Source organism: Cynocephalus volans, chromosome 4 (assembly GCF_027409185.1).
Source record: "Cynocephalus volans isolate mCynVol1 chromosome 4, mCynVol1.pri, whole genome shotgun sequence".
Taxonomy (NCBI): Eukaryota; Metazoa; Chordata; class Mammalia; order Dermoptera; family Cynocephalidae; genus Cynocephalus; species Cynocephalus volans.
Window position 1 is genome coordinate 149,200,420 of NC_084463.1, and position 9,464 is coordinate 149,209,883.

Below are 9,464 nucleotides of genomic sequence, written 5' to 3' on the forward strand. Positions count from 1 at the left end.
TCTGGGGTCATATTTTCTATCACATGGAATACGTAGCAGAGGAGGCTGGGCTGAAAGGAAAAAAGAATAAATACACACGACGAAGAGCAGAGAAGAATATAAATGAGAAAAAAAGACTCCCGATGGCCTCCATTTCTAGTTGCAGCCCCTTCCTAAAGTATGCCTGCATTTCTGCTCTTGGAGTCCAGACACACTTATGTTCTTAAAATATTTCATCCTGCTTAATGCTTGGTAAACTATCATGGTCCACTAGTACCAACCTTAATTTCTTTTTAAAGAAGTCCTATTTGTAAGAATTGATATTAATGACTATTACTCTTTCTTAAAGGTCTTCCAACAAACAAAAAATTTGCCTACTTTTTAAAATAGAATAAAATTCATTCCACCGTGCAATTACCATAATGGTACATTGGATCCTTTCATAAATCTAAGAATAATCCATGGGATTGTAATGATCTTGTTTTTTCTGTATCCTGAAACATTTTGCTATTTTATTATCCTAGGATTTATTTTATCATTATTTATCAACTATTCCCAACTATGCTGAAAAAGACTAAAATAATAAGAAAATGGAAAACTTACAGAATCACCTAGAAGAATCATGTAATAGTGAAATAACCAGTTTTCTGTTTGCATTGCCCTAAGTATGACATCATATTTATGAAAGTAAACAGCAGTTTGGAGATATCTTTGGAGTTTTTTTTTTTTTTTTTTTGGCTTTCATCGAACACAGTTGAAAATTCAGAATTTTTCGTTTTTCGACAAAGGAAAATAAAATGACAGAGGAAAACATTTCACAATCACTCGACAACTCTGAAGATGAATGCAAAGAGACAGAAAGCAGCACTCTAGAATCTAATGGTGATACTGACTATAGAGGCAAAATGTCAAACAAGTCTTTAGATGGCAATATCAAAATGAAATTTTCTCAAACTCAAGAACTGATGAATGAACAATATATTTCTAAGAACAAAAAGGAAATATGATTTTCACATTAGCCATTTGATAAGAAAGTATTTTATTCTGCAATACTTTATGACAAGGACCTGAACCATCCCATTTTGCTAAATGAATATGAGACAGTATTCTTTCATTAGGTATAACATTTGTACTCCAACATTTACTTGATTCAGTTCATTCATGGACAAATGCTGAAGGCCAGTGTGTATACAAAGATGACTAGGAGGAAACAGATGACACAGAAATGAAAATAATTCAATGGATTGATCATTCTAATTGGTATTTATAAATATAAGAATAAAAATACTTTGTAATTATGGAGCAAAGTTGACAGCCATTGTCTGATCAACAAAATCATGAGTTCTCTCTCCCACAAATCAACCAATCTACAGCTATAAAAATGCAACAACAGCCAAGCTGGGGCCACTGGAGCTCAGGGGAAGAGGAGGAGAGACCTATGGAGTTCATGAAGGGGGAGAAACCACAAAGAGAGAAAGAAAAGTCTGCTTGGAGGATTTTGGGCCATGGCAGCCTTAAAGGCTGGAACTGCTGAGCACATGGTGCTGGAGCCAGTAGAAGCCACAGCTGTGCCCTTCAGATGGAGTTGCTTGGAGGTGGCAGAGGAGAAGAGGGCCTTGGTGGCCCCCAGGACAGCAAGACCGCTAATAGGGTTCCCGTAAACCCACACAGGAGCAAGGAGCCAGAACAGCTGAAAAAGGGGAGCTGTTAAGAGAGCAGTAAGTCATCGCATGGGACCCGTGCAGGACCCATCGCACATGAAGTGTGCGTGGGGGGAGGATGGGCCCACCAGAAGAAAACTGGGATACAGCAAGGACAGCCAATCAGACCCCCAGTCAGCACAGGAGCACTCAGAAGAGACTGGTCAGGAATGCAGAATTGCATGCGGTGCAGTTTGATGACAAGATTCAGGCCCAGGTCAGAGTTTCTACACAATCCAGGTACACTGGGTGTCTGGAGAGCCAGAAGGACCTATGAGGTCAACCATTTAAAACTGAGCTGCACAAAAAGCCTTCCCTAGGGAAACAGCAGCAAAGAGCAATTTAGTGCAACAACACAGCTCAAGTACTGGTTCCCACAGGAAGTTCACCTGTTTTAGAAGTAAGCAAAGGACAAAATATTAGTTCTGGCCCAGGAACACCACCAGTGCCTTGGGGACCTGGGGCATGGAGCCAGAGACCAGACCCCCGTCCACTACCAGGCACACCACCAGTGCCAAGGAACACGCCAAAAACATCACCTCCATGTGGGTGGCCCACCACAGCTACCAGGGTTGCCACGAAAGTGACTAGATGCCATAACCACCACACAGATGGTCCGCCAGCCACTGGAATGCACTGATACAAGGATAGTCACCAGCAGAGACCAAAAAAAAGAAGAGGATGCTTCCACAAAGCCCATTCCAGAGTGACAGAAGAAGCATCTGCTCTATGATAATATTAGGGGACCTGAACACACCTGTCAGCATTGGACAGATCATCTAAGCAGCAAATCAACTGAGTAACCATTATCCTAACCATTATCCTTTCAGAGGGAGAGAAGAAATCTAGGGTTATCAGTGGTGGGAGGGAGGAGGGAGGGGAGATAGGGAGAGACTGGACAAGAGGCATAAAGATTAAGTACAATTTGTAATAATACACATACTAGTAATATTGATTTGATCAACACAGAATCCCCAAAATATGTATAATCAATTATGATTAAATTTTTTTAAAAAACATGAGCCATTAAAGTTTTCAAAACTGTCAGTTTTAATGACACAAGTCAAGAATTAGAAGTAATGATCAAAACAAAACAAAAAATTTAAAAACGGGGGCAGCCCCTTGGCTCACTCAGGAGAGTGCAGTGCTAGTAGTGCTGAGGCCGCGGGTTTGGATCCAATATAGGGATGGCCAGTGCACTCACTGGCTGAGCGTGGTGCAGACCACACCGTACCAAGGGTTGTGATTCCCTTACTGGTCAAAAAAAAGAATTAGAAGTAATGATAATTACTAGGGGAGTAATTAAAATCTGGAACAAGTATTTACAAGATAGATAGAAACATTCTCATGTATGCTTGAGAGTTAACATGTGCCATCAATATGTTTCGATAAAAAATTTAATTTTAAAAAACACAAAAAAAGAGTTAATAAGCACTTAACTGAATTCAAAGAACACTGCCTATTTTGTGTGTATATGTTTTAAAACCAGAAAAATATGAAATAAAAATTTGGATTTGCTATATTTAAATTATTATTAAAATTTCTAATAAAGTTTTTCACCATTACTTTATTCATACTTCTGTAACTTGTTTGTAAAATGACTTAATATAAAAAGATTAAAATAGTCTATTGGTCCAAGACAGTAAATGTGATGACTGTTTTTCTTCGTATACAGAAGGTTAAGGTAGCTTACACTGGTTACTGTTACTTGGAACTAAAGAATCCTAACTAATTCAGTCAGCTACACATATTAACATCTATAAGCAAATCTAATTTCCTTTGGAAAACCTCTGAAAAAACACTGCCCTCTGTCTATATGAAAACTTACTAAATAAAATATTCAGCCATATCTACACCTTATCCTCTTACAGCAGTAAGTCTTGAACAGATATACTGTACAGTCACATATGGGGTTAGGGTATGAAGTGAGCACACAAGGTGAGAATTATGTATAGTCAAAATTATCTTAGAAAATAAGCCCTTGCGAAGTCCAATCGTCTCTTTTCCTCTAGTATTTGAGTAGCTTATGGTACTTCGAATAAACACCAAATGAGAAATTTAGCTTGCATTTGGAGGTGTTTTATCAAAAACAAATATTTCTAAACACTAGAATCATACTTACTATAGTCCAATGATAACACTATGATAGGCATTAAAAGAACTGAGATCAACAGAAGGACAGAAGACTTCTATGTCCCTTCTCAAGCTCAATATGGAGCAGACATTCATTGAGCAGGTTAACCTTATTTATTTTTTGATCAAAATGGACACTGGTGAATTAACCAAAGCTAATGCTACTACACACACCTCTGCCCTTTAATTTTTCTGGGTGGATCTGTGCCAATGAGTGCTTTCTCAGGATTTCTTTAGGAAATGTGGGAACAATTTCCTATCTTGGCTGTACAAAGAAACTGTTTGTCGCTGGAACACACCTACTTTACTTATTAGGTAATTACTAAGGTATTGGCTAAGATCTCTAAGTGCCACCAAACTGCCATCTTGTACTGAAGTGGAATACCACTGTCGTTCTTCTTGAGAGGTCCCTCTACTTTCAAATTCCACAATCCCACCTGGATAATCTAGACCAGAGTTCAACAATGCTAGTCAGTGAATATTTTCTTATATCTAAATTCTATGTTCTCTTTTTATGGGCTTAGTTAAGAGGAAAACATGCTTACCACAGTCCTCTAAGAATATCTTTTTCTGAAACACAATTATTAAGTGTTCTCTCACTGTTCTTATCTCAAGGCTAATAGTTGAGTTTCTTTAGTCCTTTACAATAGAACCTACTTTTTTTTTTTTTTTTTTTTTTTTACCAGTAAGGGAATCGCAAGGGGATCGCAACCCTCTGCACGATGTTGTCTGCACCATGCTCAGCCAGTGAGTGCACCAGCCATCCCTATATAGGATCTGAACCTGCAGCCTTGGCGCTCCCAGCGCCGCACTCACCCAAGTGAGCCAGGGGGCCGGCCCTAGAAACTACTTTTAAATCCTTTCATTTTCTGTATGACTTTCCTTTGAACTCTTTTCCAAGCTTTTCTCATCCCTATTAAGGACAATGTGAACTAGTCATGACTAAACACTTGACCAATAATGAATAAAATGGTAAAATTAATTTGCTATACCTATATTCTTAACTACTTTGTATCCAAATATTATTGTTATTTTAACGTTTGGGAATTAAAAAGCTGTATATTAAACAGAATTACAGTCTTCATATTATACATAAATAAATGTACTACTGCAATTAAACACACTCTTAGAGCACAGTAAATCCTCAATAATGATAGATTTTTGTAACAGTCATTTCTACATTTGGCAGTTTTCCTACTTCCAGCATATAGAAATAGAGATAGGAATATTAAAGAACAGCAAACTGCAGTAACATGTAAATATATTCTTCATCTAAAGGAGGCTGATAAAAGCTCACAAAAACAGAGATAAAGAAGAAGAGATAAAAAGTGGAAGGGAGTGCATTAAAAATGAAAGGACTGAAATAAAGCTTGAATAACTCTCAAAGCTTCCAAAAAGGAAAATCTGGGCTGGCCAGTTAGCTCAGTTGGTTAGAGCAAGGTGTTGATAACACCAAGGTCAAGGGTTTGGATCCCCTTATTGGCCAACCACAAAAAAAAAAAAAAAAAGACAGAAAGAAAAGAAAAGAAAAAAAGGAAAGAAAAATCTAAGTTTAATCGGTCTTTAATTATACTTGCCTCTGATATTAAGACTGCATGAATGGCTTCAATTTCCGTTCTCATAAAAAAAGGTAATTCTGTTACAAAAGAAATAGCATATACTGAATATCTGATCAACACATGAAGCATAAACAAGCATTTTGAGGAAAATATATTTCACTGGGTTTAAACAGAATAGTAGGCAGATATGAGAGCAAATTCAGACGTATACCACTTGATTTTCATCACAACTTTCCATTGCCGTTAATGTTGTTCATTATCATACAAGTCATTATTGTGCCTCTGTCCTATACCTTAGGATGTCTACCTTTTCTCCCTTGAAGTGCTCATTAAGTTTTGAAAACTGACACTCTTTCTCTGTTGACTTAACCCTGTAATTTTAGATGAAACTTATTCAACTGGGAGTTAAGGCCTTATTTCTAACTTCTGCTTCTAATATCAAATAATTGATGACCTGTAAACAGAAAATTAAAATACACTAAAAGAACACTTATTTAAAGCAAAATAGACATAAATTACTAAAAATAATAATGAGCTCAGTCTGGTTTTACACATTTGCATTTAAAAGTAGAGTCAGAGCCCAGTAGTGCCAAAATAGCACCATTGATGCTGTCAGAAAATTATCATCCACAGAGTGATTTTTTCTAGGTATTAGTGTTTTTTCATTACTCACAGCACTCTAATATTACAAAAATAACTTCTCTGAACTATAGTATAAGTCAAACGAAGATAGAAGCAGCATGCAATAAATTATACTGACAAAACACCCTTGTTTTAAAAATCACAGGTAGGGTTGCTTCTCTGGTTGTTTACACATTTTGTTTGAAACTCTGGCTGTCTAATTGCTACCCTGAAGAAGACAAAGTATGACCTAATCTGTTTAGAATGGTAATTTTTTAAAAGCAGCTGGAACTGTACAATGTGTCATCACAGTAAGTAAAAATATATCTTAATGGAAAAACAGCTATGTCTCACTAACAAATAATACACGCAACACAGAAAGGGCAAGAGTTACCAAATGTTTTAATTATCAGTTCTTTCTATTGTTACAAAAATAGAAGAAAACAGAAAAAGTGACGACTTATCATATACAATTCTTATAACTGTGACAAAATGAAGATGGTCAAAATTCAGATCTGCCCCCAAAACGAGGGCAGAATAAGTGGTGGGTGTGAATGAACCAAAGAAAACTAAAGTCTACTCCACCTGGGAGCAGTTTGAGTCTGAGATCTCCAGAGTAGTCCAAAGGACAAGAACCAGACTCCTCCTGCAGACCCCCGTGGTCATTCATCACAGAAAATCAACCGGGAAGAGTCTAAAGGAGGAGTGGTAATAGAAAGGGACGGGGTGGGACTCCTCTGCGACCTGTCCCTGTCTGTTGACGGATGTTCCCAGGGTCCCAGGAAAGCCCTCCCTCCCCTGGCTCCAGCTCTTACCTTCCACTTCCTCCGCAGCCTCCCTCAGCATGTTCTTTGTCTGATTTGAAATCTGGCCAGTGAGGGAAGCCAGGCCACCCCACACTCGACCCAGAGACTGGCCCAAGCCGGGGCCGAGGCCCCCAAGCCAGGACGACATCGCTGCGGGTTTAGAGAACGACCCTGTCAGCTCCGAAGAAAGCGTCCAGCGCCGTCGGACAACCCCGCCAAATGTCCTCGAACGTAGGTCTTCACGGGACTAGTCCCCATCCAAACGCTCCGAATTCCACGGCACAACACGGGGTTCCCTGGCAACGCTGGCTTCCCTGGCAACGCCGGCTTCGCGGGGGGGGGGGGGGGGGGCTCCCCCCAAGGGCCGGGTTCTGCCTGGAAACGCTGAGGCCTGGCCCGGAACTCAGTTCACTGTGTGGTCTAACTGCGCCTTCTTAAATCTTCTTACACTGAGTTTGCTTAGGATTTTTACATGGAATTCCTTTTTGGTCTTATTAAAGATTTCCTACTCTAAGGTATCTGATACTTCAGAGTTATTGTATTCCTTAGTGGACTCGTACTTTCTATCATTTTGTTTGTTTGTTTGTTTGTTTGTTTGTTTGTTTGTTTGTTTGTTTTGGTATCTGTAGTATTTCTATGTTGTTCTCTGCTCATCTTGCTTCTCCTACTGCTTTATTACTCTCCTTCCCTGGACTTTACTTGTGACCCTCGTAGGGTCAATGCCGTTGAGCTCTTGGCAGTCCCCCTGCACAGCACTAGTGGATGCTGTGGCTGCTGCTGTAATAGCAGACTTCCCTTGTGATGGCAGTGGTTGTGGGCATGACTTTTGTGGGCTGCCTAAGTGGCAGCAGTGGCTCCAGTGGTGGCAGGCTGCTCACATGATGGTGGTGCCTGCATTGTAGTATTGGTGCTAGCGACTGTAGAAATGGTGGTTGCGGCAGTTGCCCAATTGACTGTGGTATCCACAGCAGTGGCTCGAGCAGCTATAGTGTCTGCAGTGCAACGGGGTTACCTGTTGGTGGCTCTAAAGGCATCCTTCATAGATGTGGTATCTGTGTAGTAGACAATGGCTCTGGTGACTGTGGCAGTGGTGGCAGAGTGCCACTTTATAATCTTCTTCTGTGGGAGGAATGCTTCATGGGCACCTCTACTCTGCCATCTTCCTGAAAGTCTCTCTCAACTTGGTTTTCTTTTTTGTTTGTTTCTTTCTTTGTTTTTGTGTGTTTTTGTGACCGGTAGGGGGATCGCAATCCTTGGCCTGGTGTCGTCCGCACAGCGCTCAACCAGTGAGCCGCACCAGCCATCACGCATCACTATATAGGATCTGAACCCCCGGCCTCAGCGCTCGCTCCCACCGCCGCTGCTCTCCCAGGGCCGCACTCTCTGGACTGAGCCACCGCCGGCCCTCAAGCTGGTTTTCTAGAGGAAGTAACATGTGTTTAAAAACTGAGCCCAGGGGCCATGGATCCCTTGGGAGAGTGCTGGGCTGGGAGCGTGGCGGGAGGGCGCTCCCGCAGCGGATTCAGATCCAACATAGGGATGGCCGGTGCGCTCGCTGGCCGAGCGCGGTGCGGACGACACCAAGCCAAGGGTTGCGATCCCCTTACAGGTCACAAAATAAATAAATAAATAAATAAATAACAAAAAAATAAAAACCTGAGCACTTGGGCGGCCCAGTGACTCACACGGGAGAGCGCGGCACTAGTAACGCCGAGGCCGGGGGTTCGGATCCGATATAGGAATGGCCCCTGCGCTCACTGGCTGAGCGCCGTGAGGACCTTACTGTACTGAGGGTTGCGATCCCCGTACCGATCAGAAAAAAAAAAAAAAAAACAGAAACTGAGCACTCGGGCAGCCCTGTGACTCATTCAGGAGAGTGCGGCGTGACCAGCGCCGAGGCCGGGGGTTCGGATCCGATATAGGAATGGCGCGTGCGCTCGCTGGCTGAGCTCAGTGAGGACTATACAGTGCTGAGGGTTGCGATCCCCTTACCGATCAGAAAAAACAAACAGAAACCGAGCACTCGGGCAGCCCTGTGGCTCATTCAGGAGAGTGCGGCGTTACTAGCGCCAAGGCCACAGGTTCGGATCCTGTATACGAATAGCCCCTGCGCTCACTGGCGGAGCGCCCTGAGGACCATACCGTGCTGAGGGTTGCGCCCTGAGGACCATACCGTGCTGAGGGTTGCGATCCCCTTACCGATCAGAAAAAAACAAACAAAAAGAGAAACTGAGAACTCGGGCGGGCCCTGTGGCTCATTCAGGAGAGTGTGGCACTAGTAACACCGAGGCCGGGGGTTGGGATTCAATATTCGAATGGCTCCTGCGCTCACTGGCGGAGCGCCCTGCGGACCATACCCTGCTGAAGGTTGCGATCCCCTTACCGATCAGAGGAAAAAAATAAATAAATAAAAAAAATAAAAAACACTGAGCACTCAACTAATTCACAATAAGGCTCAGAAAAATTATACAGTAAAAAGATTGCAGGCTATGATCCAGAGCAGTGGAGATCCAGAGAAATCACATACCTCATGCATGACGTCTATACGGAAAATGTGGTACATCTACACAATGGAATACTACTCAGCTATCAAAACGAATGAAATACTGCCATTTGCAACAACATGGATGGACCTTGAGAGAATTATATTAAGTGAAACAAGTCAG